Below are 19,785 nucleotides of genomic sequence, written 5' to 3' on the forward strand. Positions count from 1 at the left end.
TCACGCTCCCTGCTCGCTGGGCACAGCTATCGCCCTCCTCGCAGTGCCTGCTGCTGACAGTGCCTCTCCCCTCAGCTGAGATCGCCGCGTGTGACCTACTTTGAAAATGGTGTGAACCGAGGTTCACAAATTGTCTTGGAAGGGTGCCACGAGGCTGGTGTGCAAACATGCGCGGGCCGGGAGGCTGCTGTCAGAGCACAGCCGGCTGTCTCCGCGCCCTCCCAGATGCAGCGCGCCTTCTTTTCGCCAGCCCCGGCTTCACAATCCATCTTTGTGCTCTCGAGAGCGGCGTATTGATTCCCAGGGGTTAGAGAGCCCCTGGCCAATCAGCCCGCCCTGCCTTCCTGCTCCCCGAGCAGCTGAAGTAGTAACAGAGATGAATAAAGGGCTTCAGGCGGAGCTGTCAGCTGAAGCCTCGCCGTAGTAGTAGTAGTTGTAGTAAAAGCAGCCGTAGCGGTATCAGAATACAAGTCACAAAGGAGGGCTCGGCGGCGATGCCGTATTTACACAGTTCATCTGTTTACTATCATCTGCCCGTTTGTAGGGTAATGTCAACTTGCAATTACCAAACCTGCTTTCCACGCCAGACGAACGGCTGAACCTGCGTGTCATCCCAAAATACTGATAGAGGAGAGCACTCGACAGAAAGGCGCTGCCTGGAGAGCTGCAGCCTGAAAGCTGTACGGGTTTGATTTTTTTTTTCTTCTTTCCCTTCCTTACATAAGCTCTGTACTGCACAGGAAAGTTTCCACAGACTCAGAAGATCATATGCAGTTTCAAATCTACTTGAAAGATCAGTCTTTTTTTTTTTTTTTCTTTTCTCCCCAAGGCTAATATATTACATACCTACTTAGCAAGGGCTGCCTGTTATCTGATAAGATAATTAGCATCAGACACTAGGCAAAGCGCATGCACTTTTAAAAAGCAGCACTGCTGAGCGTTCACAGAGAGAGTTAAAGAGCGTGCTTATCAGAGCCGTTCCACGCAGAAGACTTGCGCTAGCATTTGACTTTGGGTCAAGAAGTCCTTTATTAAATTAGCAATGCAAATGCGTTTTACTTTATACATGTGGAATTTAAGTGTGTCGGACAGCCTCCCTCTTGAGCACTTTGGGGCTTTTTACAGATTTACTGTGGGCCAAGAGCTCCAGCTTGGGCTCTGAGTATTTCTTTTTTGTTTGTTTTATCCTCTGTAAAGACATCTGTTCTACATGGCTCTCCACCTTGGCCGCGGTTCAATTTCCACTGACTTCCATGAACTCCATTATGAAACCCAAGTGCGAGGCTGCCTTTGCACTGGGACCAGCCCGTGACTCCTGAGCACAGACTTGCCTTCGGCCACCTCTCCTGCAGCACGCGGCTCCAGCGAGCAGCGACCACCCCAAGGAAAGTGCACCTCATCCTCCAGCTCGTCCCTCCCCTGCTGACTGACAGCCACGAGCCCGCAAAGCCAGGCTGGAGTAGTTTAAAAATAGGGAAAGCTGAGACAAAGACCTTTATCAGCTCTCAAAGCAGGACAACGCCGATGCTCACCCTGCCTGATATGGGCTTTGCCAGTTGCTGAACGGCAGCGGTGATCCCGGGTGGTCAAAGGGGACGAGGACAGGCTGTGAAACAAGAACTTGACATCTGACACTCGCCAGTCCTGCTGGCGAAGCTGCTGGGCCATGGGCAGGAGCTCCTGTCTGAGCACGCCGGCCGGATCCTCTGCAGCAAGCCCTTCTGGCCCGGCAGCCGCGATAATAAACACCGCAACCAGGCTGACATTTTGGCCAGGCAGGATCTGTCATAAGCCTCAGCTGGGAGTGATGGCTTTAATGAGAAATGTTAATAGACGAATAGCTTCCCCGTGAGTTGTTATTTCTGGTGTTGAAGGCACTGAGTTGTTCTTGGTGGTGGCTGCTTGCTTTTAATAGCATACACGGGGCTTTCTGGGGCAAGTGGTATCTCCCCATTTAAAAGGTGGGAGCAGGACTCTGAGAAATGCGCGGTGTCCTTGTCACTTGCATTGTTCCCTGTGACCGTGCAAGATGTGATGGCAGCTGGGGGAACTGAAGCCAGCGGAGCTTTCCCAGTGCCAGGCCCTGCTCCAGTGGAGGGGAGGAGCTCTGAGCCTACGTGGGTACAGATACCAAGACACAGGGGTTGTTGCGGATGGTAACATCAGCTGCACAGGAAATATTTCTCCTCAAGACATTTTTGCAGGTATCTGCATTGGGAGAACCAGCCACTGATGCAGGGAAGCGGTGAATCTTTCCCCTCCCTGGTGAGCCCTCTTAGTCTGACAGGAGAGGGAGACATCCCATGAGAGCTGGGGGCAGAAAAGTTGCCTGGCACAGACATGGACACAAAGTGCTGCCACAGAACTTGCCCCTGCCAGCTGCCTAATTCTCTGACAGTACAGAAAGACCCTAGTGTTGCTTTATGAACCTCAGTCGACGCCACTCATCTTGTCACATCTCCTGTGTAAGGTGTCTCATTGCACAACCTATACCGAAACATCCCAGGTGCTTAATATAAACCAGGAGAAGAAATGTAACGCTGTCTTTCCAGGTTTGGGTAAATAGGTACAGAAACAAGGTATTTGGGACATACGTAAATGGAGATGATGTCCTCCTGCTTCGATTTGAATCTCCCATCACAGTTAATATCTGCTCTGGTGAGATTCAGCCATGCAGCTGTCTTTCAAAGAGTGTGATCCTACACGCTACCACCCAAACCCTGACTGTCCTCTGCTAATCAAGTTGACAAAAATTAATCTCTAACATCAGCTGTGAGGCAGCCAGTAACTTGATCACCGAGGTTTCAGGATAGCACAGCGTGCTGAGACTGTCCTTGTAACTTTGGCCAGTGCAAACGATTTTGAGGGCACAATGACTTGTTGGATCACTCCTGATACTCGATACTGGTGATCCTCAACTGCTGCTAACCTGCGTGAAGAAGCCATGTGCATCAGTGGAAGCTCCATGAAACCATCCTGGCCCTTCTAGGATGGAGCCAGATGAGACACAAGGAGTTGTTTTCCTCTCTTCCCTCTCTTTTGCAATGGGCCTGTTGTATATGAATACCATAGGCCTGGTGTTTATGAATGCTTCCCCAGAAGTTGTATCTAGACGAGGTAATGTATTTCTGCAATGAATAAGGTGTCTGTAGACTTCATCGCTTTCCAAAAGCGTCAAACTCCCCCTGTAAGTTATAGAAACACTCAAGTGCACGTGTAACCCCTGCAGGATTGATCGAGCTCTTTCTCCTGTGGGGTGGTAAAGCAAGGAAAAGTGGGAGAGATTATTGTTGCTATTTTTACACGCTTGGGAGCAGCTAAGCGATCGTAATAATGGAAGTCATAAATTACTTCGCCACTTCACAGTGAGCCGACTCCTCGGAGAAATACAGGATAGGTGTTCTGAATGGCAGGCGCTGCAGAGGAGAGGCCTCGCTCACATGGGAGAGGGAGATTGTGTGGATGAAACTGGAGATCGCTTCTGCTCCCCCCCCTTAAATTCCTTTGCAGCACAAGCAAAGCAGGCACGGCATTTGCAGTCCGCAAGAGTTTGGTGAAGGCATTCACACCTGCTACCTGAGGGATGGTTCAGCAAAAGGAATTCAAAAGTTTATTCAGTGGATTCTTTTTTTCCTTTTGCAGTTCCCAAAAAAGAAGCTCATTCATATGCACTTGACAGCGAGAGGTAAATTCTCAGTGCAGCGCAAGGTGACTTAACCACACGATTCCCAGGAACAGCAGTGGGAATGCCGCAGCAAAATCTTCGTGCCCGGGTATGTGAAAATATCTGTAGTTAAATCCCAGGCCCTGTGACAGTGGGAATCCTGGTCAATGAATTTTGTGCTGAGTGCTGAAACAAATAAAATCCATGCCACAGATCTCCTGTCTGCAGCACTGTGAATCTCTCTATTTTAGATTCTGTGCAGACTTCTTCCTGGTGCATTGCATTAATATTAAATTAACAACACACTACTCACATGGAACTTACATTCTAAAAAAAGCTCGCATTATGCTGTAAGCCTTTTATTACAAAATAATAGCAGTCGTGAGGTTAAAGTTTGTTCATACAGTTTTCTATAGAACATCTGTACATTTTTTATGGAGGATAAAAGCTACGTTCCATGTGTAGCTTAGTCATATGAATATAGATAATGAGTAGTTTATTGAATTTCCTTTTCGATTTTACCATTTGCTTATATTCATATCAAGTCCTTCCATGCAAAACATACCAGATTTCTGTAAGTGGTGCTTTCTTTTCAGAAGCACTAATTTCTCTGACAGTGTTCTGCAGAGGATGTGTCCTGATAGGAAAAGGACCTATTCCTCTAGGATTTAGCTCGTAGCTAGAGGCATAAATCAGAGATTCTCCGAAGAGGGCTGTAATCCACACTGGAGAGAATACAGAGAAATCGCTAGGTCCATATGGAGTGGGACCTCGAAAAGCTTTATGAGGACCACATTCACTGGAACCATTACCCAGTATCCAAACTATGGGAGCCCACGAAAGCTTCGAAACCAAAATATTTCAAGGCTTTTGTGGCCTTCCATGATGCGGAAGCTGGACGGAATTTTTATTGAATCTGGCCCTAAGTAAGCAAAAGAATTTTGTAATCAGTGCCTGGTTTAACAGGAAGCCAGAGAAATTCTTTTAATATTGCAGTGATACGGTGGGAAAGCTTAGCCCTAGATACAGTCCTGGCTGCTGAGCTCAAGAGAAATTTGCCTGCAAGCAAAACGAGCTGCGAGCACAGGAAAATAGTAATTAACCTGAAGTGGAAAAAAGGTACGTATTGGAATCTCCGTTTGTTACTGTGTATATGTAAACCAGACCTTACTTTTCAAGCGCTGACCCTTCACCCCACAAAAATGTTTTTAATACTATAAATAAATGCAGTCGTTGAACACTAATCCCTCTCTCCTTCTTCCTATCTCGTAGAAGCAGTTTCAGCTGCTGGTTGGGAAGCTCTGCACGCAGAGCCAGAACTCCTTAATGCCGTTCCAGGTGTCAAACAGCAGGGACTATTAGAAAGCAATATGTAGACATCCTCAGCCCTGATGGTATTCCAGCATTAAGCCTAGATCCTGGAACAGTTGCTTGCTGCATTGCCAAATGTCTTCCACGTTAAAGCTTTGGTGTTATTGATACGAGAAACACAAACGGGTGACCAGTGCATGGTGGCCTAGATACCAAAAGGAGTACATCAGATTATGCCTTGAACCTCAGATCATTCTGGTGCTCTGCAGAGAGCCTTGTGCCGTGGCAAAGTTACATGGAGGGGCAGATATTTTAACTGCACTTGTGTTTTCTCAACGTGAAGTTTTGTTGCCATGTTTTAGATGCAAGGATTTGGGTAGTATGAAAATACATCCAAAGGGGCATTAACCAAAACTCAGAGAGTTCTGGAGATCCAGGTAATGGGACAGAGCTCATTTGGGGTCTAAATGAGTAGGTCTGAGCTCATCCTTTTAGCTTCAGAGTATACCTGTAAGTGGGGATGATTTCACCCCGAGCAGTATGTAAGCATTTCAATAAACAGGGTGTGCATTGTGCAGCAAAATCAAAGCTATGCAGTAATAACTACCCTGCAGCTAAATGGATGCTTTTTCCACAGCTGAATCCTTAGAGGGATGATGTAGTGTTTAGTCATTCATCGCCATGTGACTTATTAAAACAATTAACAGGCAAAAAAAGTGGTTATTTTGAGTGGCTTGGCTGAGGCTATACAAAACGAAGTTCAAGCAGAGTGAGTTTCTACCTCTGTTGGTAGCAGTGTGAAGTGGCCAAGGCTGCGGTTCTGCTCTTAGCTCTCCTTCTAGCTCACTGTTTGACCTTGGAAAAGTCCCCTAACCATCTTGGGTTTGCGTTTCATTATGAGCTTGAAACGTGAATCAGCTTCTCTGAAAGATTTGCAGGCTCTCAGGGCAAACCTGGGCCCAGCTTTGGGGTTCAGCCTGATGGGTTTATAATTTGAGCCCTGTGTACACGAGGTTTGAGGTTTTGACTTGTAACCAGATGAAACATAATGGTTTCAATTGAGTTTTGCTTTGAATTTTTGGGTTCAGCTGCACTGCTCACTTAAAGGGAAGGCCTGAAAGCGGTGAAGCTAACTGAAGAAACTATCCACTGAGGGCTTCTAGGGGAAAACCAGATAGTTTCACTCAGTCTGATTCAAAATTAAAGGCCTGGCTGTACGGCTTACTGTGGTTTTTGTACTCAGTGCAACTCCCTGTGCTCTGTTCCAGGAGGAGAATATGAGAAAGGCAGGTGTGTAATGCTAAACACCTGCAAGGTGGCTTGGAAAGAAGATGTCTGCACACAAACCTGGAAACCGTGTGAGTGGTGATGCCATTTTTCCTTTTTTTTTGAGTTTCCTTGCCTTCCTCCATTTCTTCCTTCCCAACACTCCTTCACCCAAACAGTGCTGTGCAAGCAAAGCTCGCTGTTTTTAACTGCGACGTATCCCAGGACATACAGGACTGGTCTTGTAGTTTTCCTACCAGATGGCAAAGAGGTACTAGGTTAGCCCGCACGCACCTCGTGTCCATTGTCCAGGTTGCAGTGCTTGGGTCCTTCTTTGCCTGGCCTACGTGTCTCTGCCTGGACTTTTAGCAATGCTCTGGACACGCAAGTCTTTCCGAGGCTCGAAAAGCCAGCGGAGCTTGAAATCAGCTCCAGTTTGTCAGTGATTGAAACTCTTTTCCGTGCTCTAGTGCTGCGGACACCGCAGCACGCAATTAAGGTAGATAGCTAAATAGCATGGGCTTAGCAGAAGAGGTTTCTACAGACAGTTGTGGTTCTCCTCGGCAAGGGCACGAAGCAGTTTGCTCGAGGTGTACCCGCACCCTGTGCCCAGCACTGATTGCTGGTGTGGGTTTCAGCCAGCCTGCATGGGCTGGGCACTGGCACGGAGAGGGCTGGGACCCTCTGGGACCCTCCCCACTCCCTGGCTGGCCACAGGGACCCTTGGGGCCGGCCTGGCTCGGTCCAGAGGGTCCCTGTTTGGGTTTGCTTGGCCCGTCCAGCCCCAGTGGGAGCACCCAGCCCTGCTCTTGGAGGGGAGCCGTAGAGGGCAGAGTATGGCACCAGGCTTCAGGACTTTATTTTAAAGGACTAACTGTGATTTTTATATGGAGCGTTTGCGTGCCAGAAGTACAGCTCTTTTTATTTAGTGAAATATCCTTTGGAAAACTGTAAAATCATGACAGGTTTTCATATTTATTTTACATTCAGTTCAGGATTATACACGATCAGCTTTAGGGCCTTGTAGGAGCCAAGAGAATATAAAGGTTGTCAGAAAATTGGAAGCTTTACACCAGGCTGTTCTGATTTAACTGGCAGACCATTTAAAGTTACTGAGATGTGGGGAGAAGCAGAGCTTTTCAGAAACGTCAGTCTTCCAAGGAGGGTGCTGCAGCTTCTGGCTGGCACCCATTCTCCAAAGGACTGACCTCGGCCCCGGCAGAACGGCAGCAGCATCTTGAAGCTCTATTTTGTTGTCATTGTTTCGAAGTTTCTCCCCCTCTGAATAGATAAGTTTCCCCCGGAGATGTAGTAGCATCTGGGCTTTCTTGCAGCTGAGTTTAAAGCCGCCTGGTTCCCCGAAATGAAGTGACAGCTTTTAGTCTTCCACAGGAACGTGTGAATGTATGCAGGTTCATTTATAACGCAGAGAGAAGAAAATTGATATTGGGGGGGGGGAGAGAAACAAAATCACAAGGAAAGAGAACAAAATCTTGGAGGGCTTCATCTGCCCAGGCCAGGAAGCAGTGTCACGGTAGCATAACGTGTCCACACACACTGGAGCCCACGTGAGCAGAGCAGCAAGGAGGAACACGCGCGCACACGCACACGCGCGCACACGCACGCAGGCTGGGATCCTTTGCAAGCAGTCAAATCGCTCCTTCGGTCGGAGGTATTTTTCTCAGTTCTAATAATAAACGCTGAAATCTGGGGCTAGTGCAACACACAAAGATAGCCTTTAATATACACAACGCGGATTACGTCGAGCTGTGTCCAGTATACAATGACCACATTGTTTCCCGTCTTTTTTTTTTTCCACAAAAGTATAAAAGAGCATCATGCTACAGACAGCACATTTTACTCTGAAGTGGAACTGGCAGAGGATTTCAATGGAAAGTTGATTTATTTCAAGGGATTATGGGAGTCCAGGGATAAAGCTGGCACCCGGCCACAGGGAGAGCCCTTGACCTAGAAGCAGGAACAGTTTTCAAAGCTGTGCATGTACATAACTGAGCAGAACACTTTAATTTAGTGCAGAGCATAACCTGAATTCCTTCTCTGAGGGAAGATGAAAGAAACAAATTTTACTTCTTAGGGAGACGTTGGGAGCTCTTTGCCGATTTTACATCTTATTCGGCAGCATTGCAGGAAGCGATTGTTTGTGACAAAAGGCCACTTTCTTCCCTTCTTAACGGGGGGAGTAAATTGAGCTGCCACTCATAAAGCCGACTGGATGCGGAATTAATTTGCTTTTCCTGATAGATGAAGCAAGGTAACAGGCCAGTGCAGGTTACTCTCTGAATCAACATACGAAACATAATTTCATTGTCTTTGCTCCCCTCTTCCTCCAGGCCTCGAGCTGTAATTATAAAGACTTCAAATCTCCCTGGTGACATCAGCTGGTTAAAAAAATTTGGATCACAGGAATAATGTAACCCAGAGCATGCTTGCAGCAGCACTGTTCACACTCCGGAGAAAGTAATTCTATATAAAATACTCTCCTCTAACTATGCTCTATTAATTTTAGTGCTAGTTTTCAGTGAGCTTCACATCGAGATCCAACTAGCCTGCTCCTTAGTCAGAAGGTACAAAGCATAACAGTAACAGGCAAAGTCTTTAAAATGGTATTTTGGAGTATTTCACCGGGACCATGTGTTATATCAAACACGCTGTAATAATTACATGCGCTAAAACTTCCTAAGCAGTAATAGGCTTCCAACTCAGCTGCCCTTGAAATCAATCGTAAACTTCAGCCGCCTAATTAAGTGCTTTATTCTGCAGCTCTTAGTCCGGCCAAACGTCCGCGGGCATCTGCAGGTATCTGACCTGAATCAAGGACTCTGGGTTTGAGCCCTGTGTTTCCAGACAGTGCGTCTGACTGATAGAGTAAAACCGCAAAATGCCAGATGGTTTCAACATATTACATAGCTCCCTGCATGGGCATCCACCAACAGTGTGTGCCTTCCTGTAAAATTTCACATGCTGAAACAACTTCTTGCAGTGTGGAGACAACACGGCGTCTGAAAACAAAGATTTAGCAGCATCGGCGCTGCTCAGCCTCTCGTCAACTTCTGGTCTGGGAGAAAGAAAAAAAAAATCAGCTGTTCTAAAATTAGAAGATAATGTAATGGTGGCTAGAACAGGGCATAGTCTGGGCAGGCTTCTTCATTATCAGCTTCCTTGTTGAACTTTAATCCCTGCTTTATGACCCTTCTGCTGTTTTGGGTTTAGTTTGCATCATGGGCGCAAACCGCCAGCCACGTTCGATTTGCATGGTGAATTTGCCACGTGCATTAAAATGAGACTAACGGGTTCACCTGGCTTCTCAGCCCCAAGGAGCGGGGACTAAGGGACCTTCCTGCCCTGCCGTGTCCCTGTGGGAGCACAAACACCGCAGGGCAGGCACTTGGAGGCTCCCGCATGGGTGCCAGGTGGGAGTGCTTGGCGGTTTGGGGACCAGGGAGTGGCCAGGGAAAGGGGTCCTTTCTCTGTGTTACCTAAAGCAATCTCACTGCGGTCTCCTAGCAGGCTAGCTGGGCTGCTGGTTTCCTCATAACTTGCACACAAGTACCCTGGGCCTGTAGAGAAATGGGAAAAAGCCACCGAGCCAGCTGTGCGCAGCCAGGGGAGCCCCGTTCCTTGTTGTTTGCAGAAACCCTTTTGTAAGGCTCCAGAGGGCACGTCCTGTCCCTTTGTGTTCCCTAAGATAAGTATTTCTCTGCTGGGAGGTTCTTCTGGCAGCTGAGCTGGGTGTGCCCCAAACTCAGCCAGCACTGACAAAGCTACTGGGGCTGGTGCCCACGTTGCCACTCGGTCTGGCGAGGAGGAAGAAGGTAAATTGATCTGCAGCAGCCACGTCCAGTGGGTTCGTGCCAGGCTTTCTGTGCGGTGCCACCACCTCTCCTGTCCTGCCCTGCTGTGGCTCAGCCCCACAAGGTGCCAGGAGTCAGCGCTGATATGAGCGCAGGGCTGAGCTGTCATCACAGCAGGTGGTGCTGAGAGTAGGACTGCATTCTCCTCTCCCTTCCCTTCCTGAATCCAGTGTCTGTAAGTCTAGACCTGTGCTCAGTTCAAAAGTAACCTTTTTTTTTTTTTGTTGCTGACATTAATACATACAAGGCCTAATTATGGGCCTATGCCCAGTGCTGGGCGTTGCATACACCCCCCTGCTCATGTTCTCTGCCTGCCTTCCACCTCTTTTCTGAAAAAGACTTAGGTTTGAAATGCTACAAGTTCTCCAGCTGTTCCTGCAGACCTCGTAACCTAGGGTACTTGCCCAAACACACCTTTCTGGAGCACTTTGCATTGGGATCTCATGAATGGGTAGGGAGGACCAAAGGAATGCATCTTCTTTAAAGGTCAAAAAAAATCATGTGTGTGTGTTGAACGCCTTCTGCAGCCACGTTACCAGGGACACTCTGTGAGGAAAGCTGCGCTTGAACTCATTTTCAGCTTATGTTGTAACTCCCCTTCTTGGCACTGGCACCAGTAAGTTTGTAATCAAATACATGGCAGCTGCACCAGCGGGCCAACAAGGTCACTTTTGATTCATGGCCCTGTATGTGGTTTGGTGGGGAAAACATAATTATCAAGTCCCTTGGGAAATGGCTGTCTTGATGTGGCCAGGCATCCTACCAGAAGTATTTGCACAGCATCCTTTCTACCAGTATAAATGAGTAAAACAGAAGAAGAGAAGCACTTTCTATTGCTTTTACACAGCAAGAAAGCTGATTTTACTCTGTGTTGCTCATAATGACTGCTTCGTATCTACTAATTACAGCAAAGAAGAGGCGAACTCTAATGACAGTAGTGTTAACCGAATAAAATTTTAGCTACTTTAGCTTCAGTGAATAACTTGTCTTCCTCAACTTGATTTACTAATATCTTAGTTGACAAGGCTCCCCATTCGGAGTCTTCATTTTGTAGTTAGAGGGATTGTTTATAATTTACAGTTTAAGTCTGAGCGCTATTATTTTGCACTGTCAAATAGCATCTGTTACAGTAGCTAGCTCGTCATATGTCAGTGCCTGCCACAAAAAATCAAGCAAACCAGCCACGGTACCAGCCGGTTTTCAGAGCACCTGGCAATGTTCAGCAGTATAAAGGGAAATTTCTCTAGAAAGGACAGAAAATGGCTTCGAGTAATTGAACTCTGCGGGGTCGTTTGCAGCAGTGTGAGCTTGTGTAACCTGTGTAAGACTCATTTGCACAGGTCGTGTGATCCAGGTTCAACACAGTGGTTCCCTGAGTGGGGTAAAATCCAGGTTAAAATTTGCCTCAGGACTTTCGATCGTCTCTATCGCCCAACCATCACTACAGGCATGCCAGGAGCTTTCCAGAAGATAGCCTCCGTACTTTCAGCCTGTCCAGTACAAGTAGACTGCAATTAGAAGATCTGAATTAGATATAACCATGTGCAGGCAAACTCTGGCATAGTTGTCTTTGCCAGTACAGACAGGAACAAGCCATTTCAAAGCAGGCTGGAATTAATGTTGTTTACCTTGTGACAAAAAAACAAGCCCCTTCAATAAACCCTAGCAAGAAACCTGTCATTTTTTAGGGCTGGTTATGAACCTTTATTTCTTTTGTGCTTGGTTATGAGGCTTTATTTCTCCTTGTTTGTTTGTTTTCCTGCAGAGCACAGTAAAAACAGTGGTTAATGAGGCTCCTCTTCACTCTGCCTTGGTGGAGGAGGAAACCGAGGGCTCTGGGCAGTGCAGCTGCCACCAGACCACTTACATCTTTAAAATGACACTGCCTGAGGTTGTGCCACTTCTGGCAAGGCAAGACCACCCTTTTTTAGTCATTCTACAGCTTTAAGCTCATAGCACCCTACCACCGCTATGATTATTATGCTTCTTTCTGCAGAAACGTTGCTTGCATCCTCATAGATCAAACCAAATCATGCGCTGACATATAGGTGGTTAACTGTGTTCTGCGTGGGCTTCCTATGCAGCTAAAATTGTAGCCTAGCAAGCCTTGACAGAGCTTTTTTTTTTTTTCTTCCTCCCAGAGTAAAGCTGATCATCTACAGCCCAGAATACTAGCAGCTCACAAGCATTTATCACAGCTGTGGTTGTGGATCCTCATCGTTTGGAAAAAAGCAGGCCTTGTGTTACCTGTTAAAGACCACACAGCTAGTCAGCGATGTGTGTTGTACTTTTTCCAGCTATTCATGGCCTCACAAAAGTACAAGAACATGAAAAAAAAATGTCTTTAAATATCGTAAAGTTTAAATAACAAAGCATTTCACAATGCTAGTTACATCAAGCATTTATTGTTCCATTCTACCCTCCATTTCCCTTGATCTATTTTTAAGTCATTGCAAACTTTGTTAAAATCCAAATTCTGGAATCTCCCACCCCCAAAACGTATCCTTTTGACCTAGACTCACATTTTGAGGAGCCTATCTTTTGTATTACTAAAATGCCAAGATTTTAATGGAATGCTTTATTAGGTTTCCAAACGCTTTTAGCCAATAACAAGCAAAGTTCAGCTCAGTAGTTTTAATCTCAGAAACATCAAATCTGTTTTCCCCGCATGTGAGAAGAGCCATGCGGCTCTTAAGAAGATTAAAGCTATAAATTCTAACATCACAGGGGCCAATGCTTTCACAGTCCAGATCAGGCCAGGTTATTTTATGCAAGTTTTTCCTCATGTGAATATCCAAGACTATTGATAGCCTTCACGTTTCCCTGGGCTTTTTTTTTTTTCCCCTTCTTCTCAGGTACGCCATTTGTAGAAGGTGAATACACTGCTTTTTCTTCTGTTCTGCCTCTAGTGCTGTATTTTAATGTTAAGTGGCAAATTATATCATTTTCATTATCAGTGCAGCTCAGAAAACCATCTGTTACTCAAAGACATCGGGATCAGCAGTCAGCCACCCTCAAAATAAGCAGCTGTAAATCTAGAGTGCCTTTACTTTCTAAATGGAGAGAGGCTTTTACATTAATCTCCCGGACTTGCTGAGTAGCTGGTACGGTGCCCAAACACAAGTAAGTAAACTCAATTAGTAAAAATAGACATGATGTGGCAGTTCAATATATGGCATTTAAGCATGTGTCCTACAAAGCAGAAGTGTGAGGCTCGGGTCCCAGCGATTCTGTTGCATGCGTACGATTCAGTAATTTTCCTCGCTGCCAAATACCTTGTGAAAAATAACAGCAATGTTTTACTTCCATGGAGATGCAAAGGTGCTGTCGCTTCCACAGGTGTAAATCCGGAGGCACTCGGCTGACTTTTGTTGGGACTCCAAGTGTTCAGCAACTGTGAAAAATAACATTTTTCAACCCACACTCAAAAGATGGCACGCAAACCAGCTTCAGCATCCGTGTGTTTTACATCTGGAGAACTACAAGGAACATACATGGCTAAGCAGATAAGGAGAGTTTGCAACAGACACTTTTGGGAGCTTTGTTCTGCCTAAGAGGGCAAGCCTGGGTACATTAATTTGCAGCTTAAGCCTTATGGGAAAGTCTCATTCCTTACCCCCATTAGCGAGGTAGCAGGCTACACCTCTTTTTTCATGGCAAGCTGATCAAAGGCAAGTTATTCAAGTGCAAGTTCTGCAGGATCCCGGTGCTCGGCGGCGCAGCAGAAGGGCTCGGGCTCGGGCGTGGTGTGCTTGACCTTCTGGGCTTTTGTCTTTCGGCCCCTTTTCGCTTCCTGCGTCTGCCCGGTTGCAGGCAGGAGCGCGATGCAGAGAGGCCTTGTTTGTTTTCCGTGCGCCCTACGATAGCTGCCACTGTGTCACTGCGGGGTAAAGCACCCTGCTTGTTACGGCGCGGTTAAAAGGCCCGTCAGTATTTCCATTTCAGATTCCTATTTTCAGGAGGAGTTTACTACTGAGCCGTAACAAATTGCAGGCAGGAAACTTGGCAGTCACATTCCCAGCCTAAGAGCAAATTCTTTTACAGGCTTTAAATAAATAAATTAATTAATATTAATGGCATGTGCTCCCTGCATGCAAAACAGGGGAGGTTTTGTTATTGTTTGGTTTTGTTTTTATCCTTGAGACAAAAGACGAAGATTAAGGGGAGTATTTACATACCAAGTGTCTGTGTAGAGGAGTTTGGGGAACAGACCAGGACCGCTGTCACCCAGTGATGGAGGCTATGTGGGCACTCCTGACGAGGGTGAGCTCATGCTCTGAAGAGGAATATCAGCAGAGAAGGGCTATCGATCCATGTGTACCGCAGATAAGGAGCCTGGAAGAGCAGAAGAGAGTGTTGCACATCACCAACAGTTGCACGGCTGGCAAATTACAGCTTGATAACCACGATGGGTGAGAGTGAAATTCTTTGGGGTTAGTTGAAAAGGAACAAAAATCAAAACAAAACAAAATAGCAACACCGCACAGTTCGCAGAGTGTGAAGTGTAATAACTGATAGCTGACACATTTCCATGGTAAATGTATTTTCAATAAATTTTAACAGTCTAGACTTTAATTATACAGCCAGGGTTTTAGGTCCTGAAATAAAGAAAAAATATTATTATTTTTTTTTCTGGTCTATTGTCCAGATAGTGAGGATTTCAAGCTGGTATGTGCTGCCAGCTTACCTTTCTGTTCGGTGAAGTTTTGAGCTCTAAGGAATATAGGAACTGTTGACTGTAACCTGCATGAATTCAACGTGCTATTCAAGGAAAGTACAGATACAAGAATAGATTCAGAGGAAGGAACTTAAGAAACCCGATGAACATTTTGTCTGGTAAAAAAGCATTAAAAATGCTAACGTGCAAGAAGATAGGTGAATCCTAAGAAAGCACAGCAAGTAAGGAATATCAGGTTCTTCAGAAGTGGATTTGTTGCTGTTCATGGGGTTTCTTCTTTTGTTTTCAGGAAATCATAACTTTATATGTTAAAGTAGCATTGCTCTTTCACCACTGGAGAAATCTGCCTTTTTGCCCCGCTGATCATATGCTGTTTCTGAAAAATCAGCTGTTCTAAAAAGTCCAGCCTTTTCTCGGGACAGAGCTGTTCCCAGAGGTCTGCCAAATAATGGAGTGTTTGGCTGTGTCATTCACTGCAGGCAGCATAACCTGTGTGCCTGTATTGTCAGCTGCCGGGGGAGGAAGCTTGGCCTCATGTAACAGATTGGAGCATCTAGTTAAAACAGGAAAGGGGCGTTGATCCTCATTTATAGATCTGAGGGATTATTCTAATATAAACAATGATCTTAGGAAATCACAGAAGGAGTAACTTCCATGAAAAGGCTTTCATTTCAAGCCACAGAAATCGTGCAGATTTTGTGATCGCACTGGAGAGACCTTAAACGTGCGAAAGGTTGTGATAAATACGTCTCGGTTCAGATAACAGTTTTTGGAGGCCAGGCCGTGACTCCTGTACAAGTTGAGCTTTTTAAGGACTCTCACAGAGCCTGCAAGCTCTCCCCCTGCAGTTTTCAGGACGATCACTACAGGCAGCTCCAAGGAACCGATCAACTTGGCAGTGACTCAGGCTGAGCTAAAAGCTTCTGGGAGCATTCCTGGGAACCTCTGGTACTCTGAAGAGACTCTAGTGAGAGACAACACTGGGGCTGGGACGCTTGCCCAGATTGTAAACTGTGCAGGAATTTCTGTACAGCTGATAAGCTCTGCCCAGGACCCTGTGAGGAATATATGTTTTGTGAAAACACCTACAGGCTCTATGAAGCATCCTTGGGGTGTACAGCAGCGGTGAGCTCTGTCCCCGCTGCCCCCTCCTGCCACGCTGGGCACACACAGATATGGATGTGTGTGTTTGGATGTGTGAATTATCGGAGGAATTGCTTGCTGTTTCCCACCCTCCCTCCCCACTCCATGCACCCCCCTTTACCTTTTTAACCAGCAGAGGGAATCAGAGGGGTTCAAAAATTAGAGGACCTGGGCGTGATAAATGATGAAAGCTCTGCAACGACTATACCAGGCTACATAGACATAAAAAAGGGCTGGAGCCATTATACAGCAGGGAAGGTATAGCCTAGCAAATAGGGCTTCAGTTTGCAAGATCATAGCGGTGTACATGTATTAAACAAAGTGTGCCTGCAGGTGGGTCACTCGGGAGGTGAGGGCAGTGGCAGTTCCTGTCCGTATGCAGCTATCTTGGTTACTTCTGGGCATGGTATTAATGCTGGGGAGTGACTGACAGAAGGAGCAGTGCTAGGGAACAGCAGCCAAAGTGCCTGTGGGGCGGCAGAGGGACCTCAGCTGGGTCTGTCTCTGGGCTAACCTACACTGCTTTTACTGGCAGGCAAAGGGTGTTTATCCCGGCAATTACTGCAGAGGAGCTGGTGTCCTGTAAATCCACACCCTTGATTGCCTCACCTTAAGTTGCTCACAAAGGCATACCCTCAAGCACGTAGCTAACTTTGTATGTGTGATTCAGAACCACTGAGGCAATGGGACAACTTGTATGCCTTAAAGCAGACACCACGTTTACACACCTAGCTGACGATGGCCCGAACAAGGGAGAGAAATGACGTGATGTTTCTGTCCTAACAGATGGGATTTATCATGGAAAGAAAGAGGAGAGAGATTAAATGGCAGGAAAACCACCACGTAATCCAACTTCTGTAGCATTTCAGATTTTTCAGACCTGATCTGCGTATCAGTGTGTGAAATAATCTCCTGGGGTTGGTAGGAGATGTCCCGTCACTTCAGATTTTAATACCAGTGTAAGTTGGTTGACAGGGGTAGTTTATGAAAAGAAAAGGGTTTTAGCCTGTGCTGCTACATAAGTATGAAAAAAATGTAAATAGTATCATGGTTTTATTTTTGTTTACATGAATACTGTTTTGTTTTGTCCTTGATATGTGGAATTGTTGCTTTTCTGAGTCCTTGGCTAAGCCTTGGGAAAAGGGAGTGTTCTATATTGCTTTAGTAGTAATAATACTTCTACTCTACTGTGTCATCACTGTTTTGCAAGATAAAAGGTTCATTTTTACTATTCCTTTTCTACAGGCAGAAGAATGGAGTCGGTGAGCATGTGACAGAACTAAGACCAAGACAACAGGAGTCAAAACCAGGTTAGATTTGCAGCAGAAGCAGTGAAGTCTTTAACAGAGCAGTTTGTGTTACAGAGGCATTGGCTAGACCTTTTCCTTCTTGGAAGGACAGTTCAGGGGGAATATGAGAGATGTCTGCGAAGTTCTGGGTAGCGTGGAGTGTGTGGGTAGAGACTGGCCACTGACTCCGTGCAAGAACCAGGAACACGGGATGAAGCAGACAGAAAGAGACAAATCTTGCACCAGGGACTCGACCTGGGCAATGTGACATAAGAGACAGTGGATGTGTGAAGTTTACACGTGCTCAGGGGAAGACTGCACAAGTCTTGAGAGAGAAATCCACCAAGGGCTACTAAGCAGGAAAGAAATCACATCCTACTCAAGATGCACCTTGAGTTGAAAATAGCAAGAGTCTGGAGAGTATGTGGAGGAAGCAGTACATGGCTGCCTATGCCTCCTGAGGTATCTCCTTATGACCACTGTTGTCTTATGGCCTCTGTATAGCCATTCTTAGGTCCTTCTGTGCCAACAAAATGAGAATATGAGCTGTGATAAATCTATAGTGAGGAACCATTTCAGAACTAGCATCTCTTGTGTGTGAATAGCTTGTGATGAGATGGTCCTGCCCTCAGGTGTCCACACCGTTCTCGCAGCTGTTCTTGACCCCATGGCAGAACAATCCTTGTAAGAGCAAGTCTGTCCCTGTGATAGTAGGTACACTTCACAAGGGCTTGAATTTTTTGATTTTGTGAGAATCCCCATGGCAAAAGACACACACTTTGAGGTAAGGCTGAAGATGTGCTTTCAGCAGGCAGGTGTTTCTTCCTGTACCGGGATGCCCAACTCAGTTCCTTTTGAGAAAACTGCTTTCATAGTGCTGTATTTTTCTTTCAATTGCTGAGTGCCAGGACCTCTAGTTCTTGGAAAGGTATCTTTCACTACCTTAAGTGTAAATAAATAAATGATGTCATATGAGGACAATATGAGAGCAGATGCAAGGTAGGAAGGCAGGTGGAAACTCTCCTGTGGAAAAAAGTAGGCAGGGAGAAAGAGAGACATCATAAGGCATTTCATCCAAGGTGGAAACAATTACTGACATTAGTAGAAAGGCATGTGCTGAAGGGTAAAGAAAGAACAGGAGGATCTGGAAGATCTCTGAGGGCAAGATGCTGCCCTCAGACTGTAAGACGTCAAAGCAATGCCGGTCTAGTTTTGAACCAGTCTACATAAACTGAAATAAATCTGATTTAATGTGATATTCTACCTCAGCCTTTCCAGGACTTTTTTTTTTTTTTTTTAATTTTGAAGTTTCAGGCTTCTTAGGACACCACATCTCCATGATCCTGCAGAAGAAACAGGCAAAATACTCCTTGTAGTTGGATGAAAGGTAAGTTTACTATGTTGTTTGTCAAAGGCTTGCAAGCTGAAGACTTCCTACTCTCCAGAAAATTCTCAGTCCTGTCATGTCTACAGTCCTCTGCCTGAAGATTTTCCTGTTGACCATGACTATGGATCAAATCTAAGGGGGCATAGCAATTCATTCATGCCCAATTTATCCCACTTAAATCTTTGATGTTTATACACCGTTCAAAGTCTCCATTTATGTGTTCCGAGTGGCCACAGATTTGTGGCATACAATGCCTTTTCAAAACAAACAAAAGTGAAGAAATAACATCCTTTGCTGTGTATGAGGTACTAATATCTTGGGACTATCACTCTACTTCTGGTTACTACTGTATTAGTTATTAGTTCTCCTTTTGACAGTGCAATGGAAAGATAGGTACAAAATAACTCTATTCTTGGATGTACAGCAACTTACACTTATTCCTGTCTTGAAACCAAGGTGGGAGCCCAGATGTGCCAACATTGGCTGAATTTGGTAAACTTCAGCTCCAAATTTTCATGAGGGCTTTGAGGCCAAGGCCCTTGTGTGTTATATTTTGTGAAGAGGTAGAGGCAGTGAGGGCAGAGAATAGCCGTTATTCATATGCTGCACCTTTTCTCAATAAAAGATGTTGTAAAGATTTTTAGCGTGTGGACAAAATGTGCAGGCTTGGCAGCAGGGCTGAGCTTATTGGCTCTGAAGGTCTGTTAGGTCAATGATCCATGAGGTTGGAAGGATTTGTTCAATAGACTGGAACAGCTCTGTTGGGGCCATTAAAGTACTGAGGTGTCAAAAACCCATGTTTTCAATTCTTAGGTCTGTTCAAACAGGTAGCTCATTCTAGCCCCTTCTTCTCCTCCCATGAAAACTCATTGCGCTTATCAGTATACGTATAGCATTGATCAGCAAGACTGTGAACAGGCCTTAGAAACCACATTGCCTTTCTGAAGGTTAAGACACTTAAGAAAGTCCAAGAGTTACTTCCCAATCCAGTGTTAACATGATGGATGCTAATCTAATCTATCTAGGCCATAACGCCTGTAACAGACCAAAAAAAAAAGGGCAAGTGAACTCCCAGATAAGTCCCTGTGTCAGGTATGGTTTAAAGGGAAAACCCGTGTGGACTCTGGCTGCTCCCTGCCAGAAGCCAAGAGCCCTCTCCCAGAGAGTGGCGGGTG

General features: G+C 45.8%; 1 protein-coding gene and 1 long non-coding RNA gene across 2 annotated transcripts in view; both read left to right on the forward strand.

Annotated features, from left to right (window-relative positions):
- LOC110353364 (uncharacterized) overlaps positions 1-13,736 on the forward strand; it is a 64,970-nt gene extending 51,234 nt beyond the window's left edge. The window contains exons 4-7 of the long non-coding RNA XR_011806864.1: positions 545-680; positions 1,198-6,331; positions 13,071-13,236; positions 13,453-13,736. This is a non-coding gene — a long non-coding RNA (uncharacterized lncRNA). The remainder of the gene's footprint in view (positions 1-544; positions 681-1,197; positions 6,332-13,070; positions 13,237-13,452) is intronic.
- Positions 13,737-18,554: 4,818 nt separating this feature from the next.
- The window catches only part of ATXN1 (ataxin 1), a 200,016-nt gene continuing 198,785 nt past the window's right edge, over positions 18,555-19,785 (forward strand). Inside the window, exon 1 of the mRNA XM_072033323.1 lies at positions 18,555-18,610. The gene's annotated coding sequence lies outside the window, so the exon portion shown is untranslated. The remainder of the gene's footprint in view (positions 18,611-19,785) is intronic.

The sequence above is a fragment of the Anas platyrhynchos genome, chromosome 2 (genome assembly GCF_047663525.1).
Source record: "Anas platyrhynchos isolate ZD024472 breed Pekin duck chromosome 2, IASCAAS_PekinDuck_T2T, whole genome shotgun sequence".
Classification (NCBI taxonomy): Eukaryota; Metazoa; Chordata; class Aves; order Anseriformes; family Anatidae; genus Anas; species Anas platyrhynchos.